Source organism: Parasteatoda tepidariorum, chromosome 2 (genome assembly GCF_982258835.1).
Source record: "Parasteatoda tepidariorum strain Cologne lab strain chromosome 2, Ptep-v5.0, whole genome shotgun sequence".
NCBI lineage: Eukaryota > Metazoa > Arthropoda > Arachnida > Araneae > Theridiidae > Parasteatoda > Parasteatoda tepidariorum.
In genome coordinates, this window is record NC_141756.1 from 129,178,944 (window position 1) to 129,199,238 (window position 20,295).

The 20,295-nt window shown below is 31.4% G+C and overlaps 1 pseudogene across 1 annotated transcript in view; it reads left to right on the forward strand.

The window, feature by feature from the left end:
- The first annotated feature begins 2,025 nt into the window (after positions 1-2,025).
- The window catches only part of LOC147816206 (folate receptor gamma-like), a 129,728-nt pseudogene continuing 111,458 nt past the window's right edge, over positions 2,026-20,295 (forward strand). Inside the window, exons 1-3 of the transcript XR_015431219.1 lie at positions 2,026-2,037; positions 3,387-3,408; positions 11,701-11,828. The product of XR_015431219.1 is annotated as a folate receptor gamma-like (transcript). The remainder of the gene's footprint in view (positions 2,038-3,386; positions 3,409-11,700; positions 11,829-20,295) is intronic.

The following is a 20,295-nucleotide window of genomic DNA, read 5'->3' on the forward strand; positions in this document are numbered from 1 at the left end:
TCTGTCAGCATTAACGATTAGTAGTCCCATTTCACTAGCTGCTACTTCAAGAGCTTTGGAGTTCTCCACTACTGATTGTCTAGATCTTCCTATAATATCAAGATCATCTGCATAAGCAAGAATTTGTGTAGATCTTTGAAAGATACTGCCTCTTACATTCATTTCAGATGCTCTGATTTACTTTTTCAAGTGCGGTATTAAATAAAAGGCAGACAAGTGTATGCCCCTGCCTCAGACCACCATCAGTGTAGAAGAGCTCGGAGAGTTAATTTTGCAATTTACCTCTGCACTTGACTCTTCTGAGTGTTGCCTTTGTCAAGTTAATAGGGGGAATACCAAATTCCTCCATTGCTTCATACAACTTATTTCTCTTGATACTGTGGTATGCTGGCTTAAAGTCAATAAAAATAGGAAAAGTCTCAATATTAAATTCGTTTGTCTTCTCAATAATTTGTCTTAAAACTTGTATTAAATCGATTGTAGATTTTTCTCTTTGTAAACCACACTGTTAACTTCCAACCTCCTTCTCCACGTGTGGTAAAAGTCTTTTATATAATACATTGGAGAAAATCTTATATGCTGTATTCAAGAAGGTGATCCCCCTATAACTTTTACAATCCATCAAATCTCCCTTTTTGTAGATTAGGCAGATAAAACCATCATCCCATTCAATGGGCATTTGTTCCATGCTGGAAATAGGTGTTATCTCGGTTAAGCACGAAGCGCTTCTAACCGATTCATCGAATCTAGTAAGTCCAAAATTATAATGTCCTAAGTTCACAAGATATTTGTAAGATATCTACACAATATAAGTCCATTGTAGATGTTGGGCCTGCGTTGCACTGAAGAAAATCATCATTGGGATGGGGTATTCCCCTGAAGAAGTGTCTGAAGAAGACTGAGTGCCTCCTGATTTTTCAAAATTTCTTGTAACTCTTTCATTAGAGTAGCCAAACGATGAGCTGAGGTAGCTGTAGTTGAGGCTTTGTTGTTGAATCTTTTTCTCCTGGGGCCTGACCTCGCACCCAGAGAAGTTCGAGGTATGATCCTTACTGCAATTGCTGCAGGTAGGCGGTGTGTCCTTGCTTTTTTTTTGCACTGGAATAAGTAGTGCCCTTCGGCACACTTCATACATCTTGGATCGGAAGTGCAGGTACTCCGTAGCCATGTAATTTTGAACCCAATCTAGAAGACAACGGAACTAATGGATCAAGTATTGGGAGAAATACTTGAAGATGGAAATATTTTTTGATGGAACTAACCCGCATTTGCGTTACATGGAGAGGAAAACCACGAATACCTTCCTAGGTTAGCCTGATAGAAAGAGGATTCTAACCCATGATCCACCTGCCACTAAGGATATTTCACGTTAGCACTGTGGTCGGTGCGAGACGAGTTTAGTCTCCAAGCATGCTTGGTCGACTGTGGTCGATTTGGGTCGACTGTTCAACGACGAATAAAATAAAATAAAATACTCAGGGTATAGAGCGTTCGCCTTCCAATAAAGTTTAACGGGTTCGAATCCGAGCAATGTCTGATCTATACGAATTCCGTATCCGGCTTTCACCGACCACAGTGGTGACGTGAAATATCCTCAGCAGTAGACGGATTATGGGTCAGAGTCCTTTTGCAGTCAGGCTAATCGTGGGAGGTTCTCGTGGTCTACCTTTCCATGTAACGCGAATATGAGGGTTATTTCAATTAAAAAAGTCCTCCACGAAGACACATTTCTCCAATACTTTATCCAGGAGTTCTCTTGTCTTCTGGATTGGGTTCAAAATTACAAGTTGAACATTAGTAGACGTAAACCCAAAAATCGGGTCGACTGTTCCACGACGGTAATATACACACTAATACATATGCTTACACACTAATACATTAGTAGTATGCTTACACACTAATACATTAGTAGTCGTAAACCCAAAACTTAGGGTCGGCTGCTCAACGACAGTTATATTTTATATTTTATAACCGTCGTTGAACAGCAGACCCAACTCTTTGGGTTTACAACTATTAAGGGCTGGCATGACGGAGAGGGTATACTAATCCATATTCCGTGAATCACTAACAATGTTTTACGTCAGAATTGTGATCGGTGCAAGCCTGGTGCAAAATTCGTATTGACCAGCTATCGCTGAGATTGGAACCTGGGTTACCTCAGTGGAAGCCAAGAACTATATTCCCTGAAAAAGAAACGGTTTTTTACTGATGTATTTTATTTCATAACCGTCGTTGAACAGCAAACCCAATTTTTTGGGTTCACGACTACTAATTATCAACTCCGTAGCCTCTTAAGTTAGAATCCATTCCAGAAGACAGAAAAACTCCTGGAATAATATTTAGAAGGAATTTTCTTTCGTGGAACGCTTTTTGATGGAACTGACTCCATGTTAATGTAAACCAAGGAAATTTCTCGTTGTTAGCTTGATGGTAAGTTGTCTCTAACCCATGATTCGTTTACTACTGACAATATTTTACGTCAGCACTGTGATCGGTGTCAGGCTAATACAGAATTAGTTTCAGCCTCTTCTGGGATTCGAACCCGGTTCACCTCGTTTGGAGGCGAGCGTTCTATCATCTGAGCCACCACTACTCTTTTTTGATGTATTGTATATATTAAATATTTTAAATGGAAATCTGATTTAGAGAATTTCTCTCAGCTTCATACTCAAGTTTAACCGATATAACGCCCTCTAACACTAAAATATCAAAATTATTAAAAAGAAAATTCGATTAAAGAGATAGAGTTTCTGTAATTCTGATGAAGCTGTGAGTAAATTAAAAGAACTTGGACTAAAAGAATAACTTCAAAATTAATTTGAACAGATTATATTTTATTCAATAAGAAGGTTTTGAAATTTTGAAAAAACGAACAGTTTTTCGAAAAATCCTGACCTATATAAAATCATCTGTTTTTAAAAAATGCGTTACGCTTTCAACTATAGGATATAAATGCAGAATAAAATATATCTAGTTCTGATTTCTGCCAGCATTTTTCAAAATGGTAAAGTGCTTCGCAACTAATTTTAATATAATTCAAGAAAATGTAGATGTAAAAATTCGATATAACATTTAGTTCAAACATTTTATTTGGCGAATTTTAAATTGGCTACTTTAGTACGAAAAAATTCAAAATAACTGTAATTAGGGGGAAATAATATAAGATTATGACAACCCTAGAAAACCAAAAAGCAGTATTCTCTTTCGTCTTGTGAAGTAAAGTTGAATTTTAAGAGCTTCGATAGTTTATGGTTTAAATCTCAGTAATTTCACTTGCTGATTAAGTGGTTTATGATAATAATAAGTGATTTAAAAAAGATGCTAAATCTCAGGTATTGTTTACGTCTCTTCGTAACTCTATGTGCAAGTTTTGCGTTACATTTTAGATAAAACTGGCCGATGTACCAAGTAAGTTTCCCTTTTCGTTGTTACAATTATCGTAGATTTTTATAATTGTTTATATATCTAATATTTTTTTTTATTATTTTATAACTGTTTAAGTTAATAATTGTAAATGTCTATATCAATAGTTTTGATTTGAGGAAATTCAATTGTTTTAAACAACAATGGATTTTTTTATTTATATTATATTGCGGACGTTGAATTCCAATAGAAATATTATGCTTTTTAAAGTGTTGTGTATAATATAATGTAAAGTTATTAAATTTTTATTTAGTTATTTCAGGAACGTTAAAACTAAAAATATGTGTTTAAATTTGCATAAAATAATGTAATCATCGACTTGTATCTGACAGATTTAAATTGATTCACGATTTTATGATCTTTCTATATCAATCCGGTTAAAGATTGTATAATTGATTGTTCTGACAAAGAATTGAATATTTGCATGAGCAATCTTTTCGGGTTTTTAATCACTTAATAAAATTAACTGGAAATTTATTTCATATGCAAACAACACATCACGTTTTCAAGTGATATTAAATTCAAATATCCTGACTTGTAATTACGAAATTTAAAATCCTCACATCGTGATTTGAATTTACGAGATTTAAAAATTACACATTATGCTTTGTACCACAGTATTTTAAAATTACGCATTGTAATTCATATTCAGGCATTTTTAAAATAACGCATCATGATTTATATTCCTATGATTTTAAAACCGAACTTTGATTGCTATATAAAAATTAAACATCATAATTCGTAATCACGCGATCTCAACAAACATGGTGATTCATATTCCCCCAATTTAGTTTTAATAATTGAGTTTTCATGGATTGAAGAAAAAGTAAATTTTGCGTTTACCTACTCATAATTCAAAATTTATTTGAAAATATGGTGCTTATATTCAACACAAATTATTAAAAAATAACAGTTTTCAATGCAAAAAGTGTATTTAATAAGCTTTTGCTAATTTTAAATGCTGATTTTAAACAACGTTTTATAAACTCGATGACTTAATCAAGTATCGTCCCGCAGTGGACTGATCGTTAAGACACGGTTCCCAGCAGATCACCGAAGTCAAGCATCACTGGCTACGGTCAGTGTGCGGGTGGGTGACCACTTGGATCTGTCTGCGTAGGGACCGAGGGTGTGCGGTATTGGTCCTCGTTAAACTGTGCTACCGTAAAGTGCTCGACTTCGCGCGCAGGTCGTCGGGCTACCGAAGCGGGGGTGCCATCCCTTCCGCAGAGGATCAAAATTAAGATGGCATGTCTTCGGATCATCCTCCGGGATGTTTTCCAGACCGTCGCCAATAGCCCATTGTGCAGCTCTAGTGCGACGTAAAGTAACAACAACAACAACAATAATCAAGTATCATTTGGTTTTGGTTAAATTTCATAGCATTTTTTACTAGCGCGTGAGATGTTTTAAATCACATTTATAATTCTGCATGCTTATATGCAATTTTGAAGGTACTTTGCATTCAATGTCACCATTTTGTTAAAAATAATTGCTAAATGCCGTTACTCAATTTATAAATTAAAAAAGTTTTGCATTTACGAGCTCATTCACTGATTTGATTTATCACTAAAATATTCTTCAACCACTGTATTTTATTTTATTTTATAACCGTCGTTGAACAGCCGACCCAATTTCATGGGTTTACGACTACTTACGTTCAACTCCGTAGCCTTGTAATTATGAACCAATCCAGAAGACAAGGAAACTCCTGGATCAGTACCCCCAGAGGTATTGATTTGTTGTGGGAACATGGAGGACTTTGAGACTCGACAGATTTAACGTGCATCAGTCACCATTTACTACACGGGGAGTCTTCGGCCGGCGAGGATCGAACCCACGACCTCCTGGATATGGGACCAGCGCCCTACCGACCAGGCTATCCCGGCCCCCCAACCACTGTATTATAAACAAATGCTTTTTATTGCTAACTTGTTGTTCATTAACCAATTCGGAGAGATATCCGTATCATGATTTGTGGCAAAATAACCGCCAAGTCATAGCAACTTCAGCAAGGAACTAAAAAAAAACATACAGAAAACCATCACAATAGATCATGATGCGGAAAGATACCCTCCTATTCACTGATTCAGTGATTGGTTTATTTTTTTTTCATTCCTCATATTACTTTATTCACTCGCTATATCTAAAATTGTTCATTGTTCGTAATAGAAATTCTCGTGAAGAGAACTTGTAAAAATATTTATGAAGTATACCATCTTAAAAATAGCCTTTTTAAAAATAAACCAAGAATGACCTCGTTTAATTTGAGTAAATGTTTTAATTTTTAATTTTGTTTAATAATATTTAAAAAAAATACGAATTGTAAGATATAAATTTTTTTCACACTAGTTTAAAGAATGTAAATTTCTTATGGCGAAATACAAAATTTTAAAGAAACCAGTTGAATAGTTTAAGATTTGATTTCTCAGGAACTATTCGACCAAAGTTTAAATTATAATGCCTATTATAAATAAAATTTTAGGAAATAATAAATATTGACAAAAAGTTATTTTCCGAAATGGAAAAGAATTTAAAAATTGTGTGCTTAAACTTTTCAATTCGCTTAAAAACTCCTCGAGATATGACGAAAAACCTGGAAAAGTAAATGTTCATTTTGGGGTTCGAACTGATGAGGATCGCTCTCTTGATCAAACTATGGGAATCATATTTCCCAGATAGCGACTATCCCCTATATTTGAGCCGTGTTGGTTCAAGAGATAAAGCACTCACTTCCCAATGAGGTGACCCTGGTCCGATCCCAGGCCGATTTGAATTTCGCACCCGGCTCGCGCCAACCACTGTGCTGACATAAAATATTCTCAGTACTAGATAGAGTTAGAGGTCTTGGGTTAGAGTCCCTTTGCCATCACGCTATACGTGGAGGGTTTTCGTGGTTTTCCTTTCCATATAACGCAAATGCGGGTTAGTTCCATCAATAAGGTCTCCATGAAGGCAAATTTCTCCAAATACTTGATCCAGGAGTTCCCGTGTCTTCTGGATTGGATTCAAAATGACAAGACTACGGAATTGAACATGAGTAGCCGTAAACTCTAAATTGGGACGGCTGTTCAACGAAACGAGGGTTATATATATATATATATATATATATATATATATATATATATATATAAATATAAATATATATATATATATATATATATATATATATATATATATATATATATATATATATATATATATATATAAATATATATATATATATATATATATATATATATATATATATATATATATATATATATATATATATATATATAAATATATATAAATATAAATATATATAAATATATATAAATATAAATATATATAAATATATATAAATATAAATATATATAAATATATATAAATATATATAAATATATATAAATATATATAAATATATATAAATATATATAAATATATATAAATATAAATATAAATATAAATATATATAAATATAAATATAAATATAAATATATATAAATATAAATATATATAAATATAAATATATATAAATATATATAAATATAAATATATATATATATATATATATATATATATATATATATATATATATATATATATATATATATATATATATATATATATATATATATATATATATATATATATATATATATATATATATATATATATATATATATATTTATATCCTCTATATTTTCGGATTCAAATAAGTGAATTTGTTGAAAAATATATTTATCCTAAGACGTCCAGTATATTAAGATATCATATTCGTTTATCGTGAGATGTAAGGAAAAAGTTTAGTAAATATATAATATTTTTTATTATTTTATTTAATAATAGTTAAAAAAATATTTTAAAGGGTAAGATAGACAATTTTTATATCATTTTTAAGAATATAATTTTACATGGCAAAATACAAAAATTTTAGCGATATCGGTCGAGTAGATCCTGAATAACCAAATTTTAGAAAAGTCGCATTTTTAAAATAAGTTTTCCCAGGAACTATTCGACCAATTTCGTTCACCTTTTTTCATTTTATCCATCACATCACATGTTTATTTAGAGAAAGTATGTTATTGTGTCTGGTTTCGTAAACAAATAGTATCGTCTGCACGAATAAATTTGTATATTTAAGATCAAGATCTCAAATCATAAGTGACTAATAGTGCGCAAAAATTCGATTATTAGATCAAAAGTTATTCTGGATGTTCACTTTTTTTGTCCTCCGTACATTCTCTTCATATCAGTTTTCAATTTTATTTAGCAAATCAATGTGTACAGTTAACTGCTCATACAGTCCCGCTCCAAATTATTCGACGTACTGTAAAATTCTATGTAAAATCTTAATTATCAGATGATACTATACTACAGCTTTATTGTTATGTGATTGAAACCGGTTTGCACTTGTTTACGTTCGTGTATCAATGGGTTAACATTGTAATGCAATACGTTAAAATTAAATACAAATAGGAAGTACAAATAAAATCTCCTGAATAAAAACCCATTACATGTATGTTTAAATATAAAAGTATTGCATATAAACTCTTATTTGTTTTTTTGCCTTGTGATGTTGTAGTGCTGTGTGGTCAATTTGGCGACAGGGTGAGCTATACTTATTGCAATACTGGTGTTTTCACATTTTGTCGACAAGATGGCGACATAAATAAACTGTTTTGATTGATTCACGTAAGTTTACCAACAAATAACGTGTGCCTGTTGATGTTGTGTTGTGAATCCTTATGCAGGAAGTTAAATCTTGGATTAATCTAATTACCAAGTGAGTAATTTAATCATTTACACTGTGTTTTGAGCTTTTCTGGTACTCTTTCTGAACTTGTTTTGAAACTGATGTGTTTGGGGGACCAGCCCCATATTGACTTTTTGATGTTGAATTTGAACTTAGTATTTTTGTATTGAAATTGAGATTGCTTGAGGGACCAGTCCCATACTGACATTTTGTGATTTCCTTCGGACTTTTAGGGTCCTTTTTGGACTTTAACTTTTTCCTGATTTGCTTACTATTTGAACTTCTGTTTTTTTTTATTTTTTATTTATTTTTTTTTTTTGGATCCCTTGTGGTCTTTAGTTTTTCTTGATGTTTTTAGTTTAATGATTTTAGGTAAATTTTTTAACTACTCAACAATTGCTTTTACTTATCTTAGCCTTACTCAATATTATTTTTGGGTGATTTTAACCCTACTTTGCCCCTTTGGACTTTGATTTTACTCATTCTTGTGTTTTTTTAACTTTTATTGTATTTTTATGTTCTTTTAATCTTTTAATTGGTTCGATCAATTTTAACTGTCTCCTTGACTGATTTGATTGTATTACTGTATTTTATTGACTTTGTCGCAAGTGGTAATTCGTGTTAACTGTTTCCTGATTTTACTTATACATTTTCACTTGTATTTACCTTGTCTGATTTAAGTATATATATATATATATATATATATATATATATATATATATATATATATATATATATATATATATATATATATATATATATATATATATATATATATATATATTAATATTGTGGGGTGATCTGTGCGGTGTTATATACGGGGGGTGGTTGACGTGGTGGCAGCCTGGTAATTTCTGACCATGGCCGAAAATGGAGAACAGGAACTGGGGGAGGCGGTCGTGGATGACTCTCTGCTTCCGCCTACTATTGCCCCTGCTCTGGAGTTGCAGAATAGGATTCACGCTTTACTATATAAAGAGAACTACAGACTTACTAGGGGCGACAGGGATATCATTTTGAGTACTTTGTCAGAGCTTGTGGCACTTGTTTCGGAACAGGATACCCGTATTGCGCTGTTGAAGGCCAAGCTTGAGACATTTCGTGACCTTAACGAAACAGTCCTGGACCCAATCATTGAGGGAAACAGCAAAAGTAACGAAATTACCAGTAGGTCTTATGCTGAAATTGTCAAGAGGAGCAAAAGAAGACCACTGATCAATAGTAATCAGACCAAAGAACACATTGTGATTATTAGGCCGACAGATGAGGGAGGCACATCAGAAAGAACAAGATCGGAACTTGTACACGAGCTGAATTCCAGGTAGAATGCGCATCGGGATAAAACGTATAGCCAACATTAATCATGGGGGAGTGCTAATCCAGACTGACACTGCTGAGGACTTGGAGAAACTAAATGATGAGATCAAGCTTCAAAAACTAAATGAGAAATTCACAGTAGAACCACCAAGGTCGAAAAATCCAACCATAATCGTATTTGGAGTTGAAGAAGAAATAGAGGAGCAGGACCTAATCGACTGCTTAACAAGCCAGAATTTCGAATTGGAGGGTGAAGAATTGAAAGTCAGGATCTCACATAGACCGAAGGGTGGTAGGAGAAATTGGATTCTGGAGGTGACACCCACTGCCTTCAACAGATTAAAATACAGACACAAATTGAACATTCGTTGGAGAAGGTATGGCTTTGAAGAGTCACTGAGCGTGAGACAATGCTACAGATGTGGAGCAATTGGTCACCTGGCAAAGTTCTGTAAAGCAAACAGAATTTGTATGAATTGCTCGTCAACGGAACATGCGGGAGGTGAATGCCACGACGATCTGTTCTGTACACATTGGGACAAAGCAAATAAGAAATTTTGACTTGACCTGGATGTGAACCATTCTCCGTTTGATAAGACGTGTGGTCAATATTCAAGAGCGTTTAACAGTTTCTTTATGTTCTTTTGTTTTTATTAGTTATTAACTGTTATTTTGTTTCTACATATACTTCTCTTTCATTTAAACTCACTATACAAAAAGGCATTATCATTTTTACTGTATCATTTCTAAAATTGAGTGGCGCACAAAAATGGTACAGTGTTTGAGAATAACTGGCTTAGAACCTTGAGTTAGGCGTGTTGATAAAGTACATTTTTCTTTCATTTGCTAAACATAATTACTTTCTTCTTTTTCTTTGTTGAAACTTGAAGAAATATTGCAGAAGCACTGAATGTGTTCAAAGGTTATTCTCGTAATGAACGCTTTTCCAGAATTATTGTGAAAAATGAAGGTCTATTGGGTGTTAAGGGAGATTGGAAAGAACAACAGATTATAGGGGTAACTTGCATAAGTAGTATAATGTAAAAAATAAGTTATTATGTATTTCAAAGGAGCATAATTCTCAAAAGCAAAAAGGAAAATAATGTATATATATATAGCTTGTAGGCAAAATTTAGTACCAAACTTTAAATATAAATCTTTTTTTTTGTCCTTCTTTATTAGTAACTGAGAGATAAAACGAGAATAATTATAAATATCATTGTTGTTTTTCCACAATGCAGGTTGCTTAATTAAAAAGCCTTGATTGTTCAAACATAACTTTTGTTTTAAAATTTTTTGCTTTGTCTGTAGCTACCACTACAGAAATGCAATTCCAATTTACTAGTATATAAAGACACTCGATTCTATGGTGGGGTACCTTTTCATGGATGAAAGTTGACTCTCCCCACAGGTCTATCAAATCAATAGGTGTAATTTAATTATGCATATTAATTGAAGGATAAGAATTCACAAGTTTTATGTTTTTTTTTTCCATCAAGCAATAGTATATTCTTAATTATGATCTTAGAAACTGTTAAAAAATAGAATTTTTAAATTTCTTTCTTGAGTTTTAAAAAACATTTGTGTGTTCTGTGTACAGGATGTTTGCTCAATCTCCAACTAAATATGAATAACTTTGTCACAAGAGGGTTTAGAGCAACGGCCAATAGGAGGGAAGATTTTTTCAAAAATTCCAAACTGTAGGTCAATGACCTATCCAGCGTCCCTTATCTTTCTCCTGTTAGGAAATCTATGATTAAACCTAACTAACCACCTTTTATGTTCCTTGCTTCCTATTCGTCGTCATCCTTTCACCCTTCCCTCCTATTGGCCGTTGCTCTAAACCCTCTTGTGACGTCACCTTTCTCTATATACATTTACTCTGTTTTCTCTCTTTTCTTTCTATTGCACTGATGAAGGTTGCCCCTTGAGCATCCGAAACAGCTGTCTGTATTTTATAAATATTTTTGAGCTCTTTAACGTTGTTTGCCTTAGTTTTGCACTATTTTCCTGTTTTAGGCTACCAAAAGCAACTATTTTGTTCAATTTTTTCTGTGGCAACCCTGTAAGTGGTCGAATAGTCCTGGAAAAATTGAATTTTAAAAATGCAACCTATGGACGTATGCTTCTCACATACTCTAATTTCAGGAATTTTTTCTATCGTGTAAAATTTGTTTTGCATACAATTTTAACCAAATTCATCTTAATTGATTATTTAATAGATTTGTACCGCCTGACCGGAGACCCGATTCGTGAGCAGGAAGCTATACAAACTCACAGCAACTTCTCGCAGCTTCTGCTGAAAGATCACTTCCAGGCATCTCAACTGCCAGAGCACAATTTGATACAGGTATTTTAACAAGCATTTATTGTATCCCAGCAATGGAGTCCCCATGTTTTGTGGTTTTCTTCTTTTTGTGCAGGTTAGTTCCCTCAAAAACAGGGTGGCCACCCACCTGGAATTAACAGGGAATTTTTTTATACTGGAAAAAACCTGGAAAAATCAAGGAATTTTAAAGAAAAGCTGGAAATCTTTGATAATTTTTTTAATTTCACTAATTTAAATTATTTCTTCCATTACACCCACTTTTTTAGACGGAAATGTATCTCGAAACAGTTGAAATATCATCAACTTAGCGATACTTTGCTTGTATCAAAACTTGCTCCGTTATAGAACTGTTAAACTAGAATGCCACATAAAATTCTCCCGCTGTTGCTATTTTATTTATTTGTTTGCCATAGTTGTGAATTGAATAATAAAAGAAAATCCCATCCTTATGCAATTTCTATGAATAAAGAAGAGTAATTTATTTATTTCAGTGGTTTGAAGGTGACCCACCTTTGATGCCTATACAGCCGCAAGTTCAAACAACTTCATCTCTGCTGTAAAACTGTCTTCTTTGTCACATGGTATTGTGTTTTGAAGGTACATTGTGTGTATGTAAGGTAGATTGTGTGTATAGACAGTTTTTATTTTTCTCTTTGTTCTTAATGCATTTCTTTTCTTATAATAACGACAAAACTCAGTTTTGTTTCTTTATTGTACCAAAGTCAGGGTATCCATGCACCTGTAAAGTCATGAATTTTGGCATTGAACAAAATTTGTCATGAAATGTCATGATTTTAACTATTTTAAAGAAAAAAAAATCACAGAAAGTCATGGATTTAGGTCACCGAAGAATTTTTTTTTTAAAATGGAATCCTCCCCCAATTCCATGGTGTTCCCAATATCTAAATTTGTAACAAAATCCCCACTAACAGTCATATTTTATTAAAATATAAAATGTTTTTTATCATGTTCTTTCAAAAAATGAAGGAAAGCACATCATTTCTAGAAGGAAGTATCTTTTAAACTTCAGAATTAATGTTTTTATTTTATCAATTTAAAATTCTAGCTGAAGAAAGCCAGTCATTGGCAATTTTTTTCATATTCTGAAATGAGAATAGAAAAATCAGGAGTATTTCTTTTCTATATAAGTTGAACAGGAAAAGTATCTTTAGAATCTGCAGAAAAAAATTTTTTTTCAGCTATTTTATTGCTCTTTCTTTACTCTGTTTTTTTAAATTTAAAATCAATAAATATGAGGATGTAGAGTATTGTTATACCTATCATTTCAATTAATGTTATTTTAATGCTTTTTAAATTTATTGTTGTGTTTTGTTTGGAGAAAATAGTAACTTCGTAAAGTCATGGAAATTCATAAAAAGTCATGCATTTGAAAATCTAAAATGTGGCAGATACCCTGTATAAATTTGAATACTTAATGTACACAGGAGACTTCTCTTCCTATTTTCTACTTTATATAAGTCAGCCTTTTGTACCCTTAAATAGAAATGAAATTTCGGGAGTTGACATTTGAGCGCAACACTTGACATACAATATTTACCTAATCTGTAGGATAAGTACAAACACGAGAAAAGTAATGAAATCAATGCACATTGAGACCTGAGATAAATTCTTCAAACAGATAAAATGTAGTGAGAAGTTGACAGGAACAGTACATCAGGAAACTGAACATTATCTATTAAGAACAAAAACTATGTATGAATTATAATTGAAGGTGACGCTGGAAAATCTTTGAGTTATTTGTTTAAATTATTGTTATAAATTATTCTTTGTATTTAACTCATCTATTTTGTAAAAACAAATTTTATGTGACATCTACATGGAATTCAATTGACTTATACATTAAACACACAATAATTGTTCTTAATACATTTCTTTTCTTGTAATAATGATGAAACTCAGTTTTGTTTCTTTATTGTATACCAATTTTTTTTTATTTAATATAAAATTGTTAGCCCTATTCTTTGTATTTAACTCATGTATTTTGGAAAAACAAATTTTATGGGACATCTTCACTGAATTCTATCGACATTAAATACACACAATAATCTACCATTTTGAATTTAAAAAGAATTTGGTATTTTTATTCGCTTATTGATCTTGAATTTTATGACATGGAAAAAAAGGAATTTTTAGCATTTGTGTAATGATAGTAACATTGTAAATGAAATCCATGCTTATTTATTGCCTGTGTTTATGTTATCTTCACTAGCAATAAATACTGAAGATAACGTCAGAGATCACTCTGTTCAATTCTTTGGAGGCATCACTGAAATATGTTTGGGTGTCATAATGTTAGAGATGCAAGTAGAGGCAATTTATATACACTCTCTGGTCAAAAGTATCCAAACACCCAGTGGTATGGTAGGGTGCGTAGCATTTTTAAAAAATGCTTAAAAGTGCTTATTTTCAACTTTCGTAATTTAAAAGCCCTTAAAGGTGCTTTTTTCATGGGGTGTTTTTAAAAAGTGCTTAATTTTCCCCTTTCGAAAATGATTATTTTTCTTCCTTTACCATGTCGATTTTTGCCACGTACTATGCAAAAGCTTGGTTTTCACATTGTTCCATTCAAAGTTTTCGCACTTCATTCAACCACAATGCATTTCGGCTTACCTTTGGTCCGTAGCGTGTGAAAGCACCAATCATATTACATGTTTGATGAAATACTTAGTCCGCATGTGCGTCTCCTGAGCTTGTGTTCTGTGAGATTATTGCACTCTCCACTGCAACTCTGCTGCATTTTGCAAGATATTTCCAATTTCAGGCTTCATTTTTCGGTGTCTTGGGATATTCATCCACTTTTAGATGCACCTGGATAATTTTTTTAAAAAAAATTTTTCGCACATTCGCTGTATAAAGCAACTACTTCAATTACTCCTATCTGGCGCAGTTTTTATTATTATTTTTTAAATTCTAAAGCAATAATTTCGTTATCAGTTTAAAATTGTTTCAAACGCTTTGTTTAATTTTTTAAAAATATTTAAGCTATAGCAAAAGTGGCACTAGACCTAGTATATATTTCGGACATTTACCAAAGGTCTAGTCATACTAGGTCTGGTTAAGTGCCATTGCTTGGTATACATTTGCCCGGTATATTCTACACTGATGTTTTTTTAAGGTCAAGTGCCATTACTTGGTATACATTTGCCCGGTATACCCTACACTGATGTTTTTTTAAAGTCAAGTGCCATTACCCGGTATATATTTGCTCGATACTCCAAACACTGATGTTTGTTCTAATCTATCGTCAGTAAGTATTAAAATATCGAATAAATGTAATTATATCCACGAATAAATTAATATCAAATCGAATGTAATAAATATTTCGGACATTCACCAAAGCGACTAATTTGATTGTCAACATTCACCGGTGAAAGTCAACAACCACCGATTTCGGTCATTCACAGTAACATGCACATCATTTACATAAATAACCTCATCAGGACGATTATTTCATACTTTGCCTAAATAGCATCCGGCATTTCAAAAAATAAAAATAATTGGTTTTGTTGGCGATGATCGCGTAAGGCGATAAAGAATCATGCATAGTACAGGTAAGGAAGATATTAACCTCGAAGGAAAAGTGGATGAATGCCCCAAGGAACCTCATTTTTCACCCTCTGAAATTGAATCAAAAAATCTATTGATCTTTTTATGGTGGCTAATATAATCAAGAAAATAGTTCTTTTTGTCAGAAACTGGTTATTTTATCATGATCATCTAAAGTCTTTGAAAATTTGTTAATGTATATAGTGCTTAAAATATTTTTTGAGTTCTTAAAAGGTACTTAAAAGGTGCTTATTTTTTGTTGAAAGATTTGGCTACGCTCCTTGGGATACTTTTGACCAGATAGTGTCTCTGAGATGATGTGGTCACAGAGATCCTTATTATAATATAGAATAAATTGTTTTGTAATAATAAGCATCCCCAACTCATATTCTTAATAATATGGGTGGAGGATGGCCCTGAGTGCTGGACTCGACAGGTTTCACTCTACATTATTTAACAATAAAATAAGAAATCCAAAACTATGTACAATATTCAAAATCGACCAGAGAAATAATGAAACATTTCTCACATTTGTGACATTTTACAACAAAGAAGTTTATATTGTATTTTATTTTTATTTCCCTTGTATTTTTTTTTCTCTCAGATTTTATTATTGACTATTTATCTGTATTATTTATTATAATATGATTCGACAAAATTCTAACCCAACAAGGATGAGCAGGCAGCATAATATTTCTTTTTGGAAGTACTATTGGCTGGTATTCCCTATGCTTTTTTTAATAAAATATTTTTAATGACAACCCAATGAAAGCAAAATTATTGCTTCTTGAAAAAATAGATTTATTGAATAAAGGAATTTTTGCTTTTCTTTGGATATCAACTCAATATTATTTATTAAAAAAAATATATAGATATTTTTTTTTTTTGTACAGTTTTCATCGACTAAAGCAGTGTTTCCCAAACTTATGACTTTTGTGTACCCTTTCTAAATTTTTCTTAACGCTGTGTACCACTAATAAAATAATAAATGTATTTTTTATTGTAAAAAAATTCCCAAAAGTTAAAAAATCAGAACTGGCTGTTGACACCACTCATTACTAACTGTTAACTCTGCAAAAAATAGACAATAGAAAAATACGTCATCGTAAAATTTCATGGCTAGCTTTGTTTTTCAATAAAATTTTCGTTTGTTGCAAGATATTTCGCATAAGAATGCGTACCCCCGCTAAACTGTTACCGTACCCCAGGGGGTGCGCATACCACACTTTGGAAAACACTGGACTAAAGCATGTTATCATACTTTGCCTGAAGAGCATATGTCATTGTATACAATGCGTAGGTGAAGTACATTGTAATAATTGTCTATACTTTGCCTAAAAATGCTGACCACTTTGCTGGTAACGTGTGTGAAAAGTAGAGTATGGCAGTGTCCCTGTCATCCGAGTTAAAGTGAGCTCGGATGACCGAAAAACTCAGTTGAAGCGAAGAGTATAAAAGAGGAAAGAAAAAAAGTAGATGTAAATGTAATATATATTACAAATACAAAATTTATACGACTACACCACATACTATTATTCATATTATGATTAAAAAGCTTATTTAAAAGAACTTCAAGAGCACACTTTACTAGAATGAAAGAGTTTTTACTTAAAAAAGCCCTTAATCGTTTTTTGTTTTACATGACACTTTTCTGCAGTAATGCTTTTCCAATTTTTAGGGATAACAACATAGCTGCCAACTCTACTGGATTTTCCTGTAGACTACTGGATTTTGCCAGTTTCTCTTGGTCTACTGGTTTAATTGAAATTCTCATGTTTTTTGTACATTTTAGAAAATTTTCTGAAATTGAGTAAATTTCCTAAAAAAAAAATCCCTATTGAAATTGAATTTTTTGTACATTATTGCTTGCTTGCTTGAATATTTAAATAAGTATTGCTAATATATAATAAAACGAGACTCATTTATTGAAATCAATTTAAAACTTTTTTTATTCTGAAATGTTCACAGAAATGCCAATTTGCTCCGGACAGCAAATATATATTTTAAAGTGATAGTTTATCAATTGTGATTCTTGGTTTAATAAATTCAATTTAATAGATTTTAATCCAACACTATTTAAAAATAATTCGTGGGGTTATATAATTCAACATTTTATGGTACTTATGCCTACTATGGTACTTTAAAAAGCAATCAAAATTAGTCAAATATTTTCAAAATTCACTTTGTAGTTATTTACCGTTTTTTTAAAATTATATTGGCTTGTCCGGAGCAGTTGGCATCTCTGTGTTCAGTTTATTTTTATTCAGAACTCTCTTTTAAAATTAATTAAAACAATTTTTTTAAACTGCTTTTGATTAACTAAATGCCTACTAATATTCGAAATCATGAGTAAACGTAATACGTTTCAAGTATGTTTAATGTCAATCATAACAGGAAAATATTGCTGTTTTTCTATTTTGATGACTATAAATATCCCTAAAATTCCCTGTATGTGTAAAATATTTAGTACATTATTCAACAATTATCATGAAATTTATATTATTTCATAATATCTACTGGATTTTTTCCTATCCATGTTGGCAGCTCTGGATAACAAGAAGGCTGGTGTCGCCTCTTCTTGTTCTGTATATTCAAAAGTCCATCTGTGTGTGAGAGAAATGTTGATTTTCATTGTCTTCTTCATCTTTGCTAGATTCATTTACAATATTAACGATCGGTTGTTGGATTTCGTTTTCCCGAGTGTCCGGAAGATAAATATCAGAATTTTTTTTTTCCGGCTGTAGTTTTAAATATAAACTGGAGCAACAAAAAAAAATCCTTGAAATATTTGATAGCTCGGTTAATCGGGACTCTATTGTATTGTGAAATGTGCAAAAAAAGAAATTTACAATCATGAAATTCACTAAGTGAAATCCTTTGCTTTCAAATAATTCACGTTTAAAAATATCTTGAAGTAAATTTTTTTGAGAATGAATAAAAAAGGAAATTTTAATTCATGTATGCAAAAATAGAATCTCAGTATTATATCATAGAAATATTCATTCTATTCTAAGATGATTATAGTTAAGTTTGCTTAAATAAAAAGTTATTTCCAAGGTATATTAAAAAGAAAAGAAAGATCAAAAAATTTTTTTTCCTTCTTATTATTGAAAGTTGTCTTTCTGTCTTGATTATTGAAAGTTGTTTTCTGTTTGAAGAAACCTATTTTATTCTGAGCAATTTGAGTATTAGGTATACCTCAAACAACTTCCCAAGTGGAGTCCACTCACCCAAAACAGAGAACAGTATTTTTTTTAAAAAATTAGAATCATCTGCATTATTTTGTTTTAAGTTATTTCTTCAAAATTGTTACTCTGTTTTTCTCAATTAAAAATTTTTTTTTTCTTGATATATCGACTTCTAAAAAACCTATTAAGTTATAACATGGTACTAAATGGTTTAAGTATAGCCTATTGCTTAAATTTATGCGAGCACTTGAATATCAGTTAATATTTTTTTCTTTTTGGTCTAATAAAAAGAAATTTTCTACAAAAATTCAAGAACTTGGTTTTTTATTTTTATTTTTTTAATTTAAATTTTTTTAGAAAATTTTTTTGAGCTATATGGATTTAAAAGAGAACATATTTGAGACAATGAAAAAAATTGGAAAATATGACAACCAAAGCTGACGTCTTCAGGGGGTACCAGGTGCGGATGTCGTAAAAGCAAAACCTTTTCTATCGAGAAAGCAAGACAAAAGTCAAAAATTACTTTTTCTGTACCCCAAAGGTTTTGCCAAGGACCAGGAAAAAGAATAGATTGCATAAAATATAATAAAACACAGAAGAGTACACTATAAAATACAATTTAAAATACAGAAGCATATACAGTAGAATAAAAACAAGACAAATACAAAAGAAAAGTAAGAACGAGAGCTTACTTGAAATGAAAAAACAATCCAATAGCTAAATATTAACCAATGGAACATATTTGACTGCTTATTAAAAATTATTTCGAATCATTTATATTATTTTTTAATGTCTTTCATTGTGCACACAAGACGTCGTAGTGTCTATTTTTTTTTTCTCTTTCAAATTTTAGTAGTATAAAACATTAAATTATAAGAGTGCTTGCATTTCAATAATGTTGATGATTGTAGGGGCAAAAAAAAAAGCAGTACATAGTTTTCTAGATGAAATCAAAACTGTCTAGACCAGGGGTTGCCAACTTACATGAGGCTCAGGGTTGGCTTTTTGCTGGCAGAAACTGGTTTTTATACAGTACTGGTTTTTGCCATGCCAGTGGCAGAAACTGGTTATAACCGGTAAAAACCGGCAGAAACTAAAAAACTTCTATATTAGTTCCAGTAGTTGCTTAATGACATTTTGTTTAAGTTAACTGAAAAATGTAACTGTAACAACCTTTTTAATTCATTGTTTGTAAATATATATTATTTTGTTTACCTTAAATATAAAGAGTGCAGTATATCAAATATTTATATAAAATAAAGTAATGTAATAATAAATATAAATACTAGATTTTAGTTTATTATATTAAACTCTGAAATTCAGTAATTATTATCATTTAACTCTTAACATAACTGAATAGAGCTATTTTCAAATAGTTTTTTTTTCTTTTCAAGACATAATTTGCATGACAACAATCCAATTATTATAACAGTAACAGTTTTAATCTTTTGTGGATGGCAATGCCTGCTAGTTCTGCTGGACTTGAGAGAATCTTCTCAAATTTCTCTTTCGTGCATAGCAAATTGAGAAATTGTTTAGGTGTAGAAACTGCATCAAAACTTGTCTTTTGTTATAGATAACTGCAGAGTGCAAACAATGTAATATTTGATTTTGAATGGTGATAATTTTCAAAAATAAATTGTACTTTGTTTAACATTTAATTGTTTTTTCTATGAATTATTCATTGTATGTCAATCTCAGTACTTACTTTTATGTCATTTTCTGAATTTCTG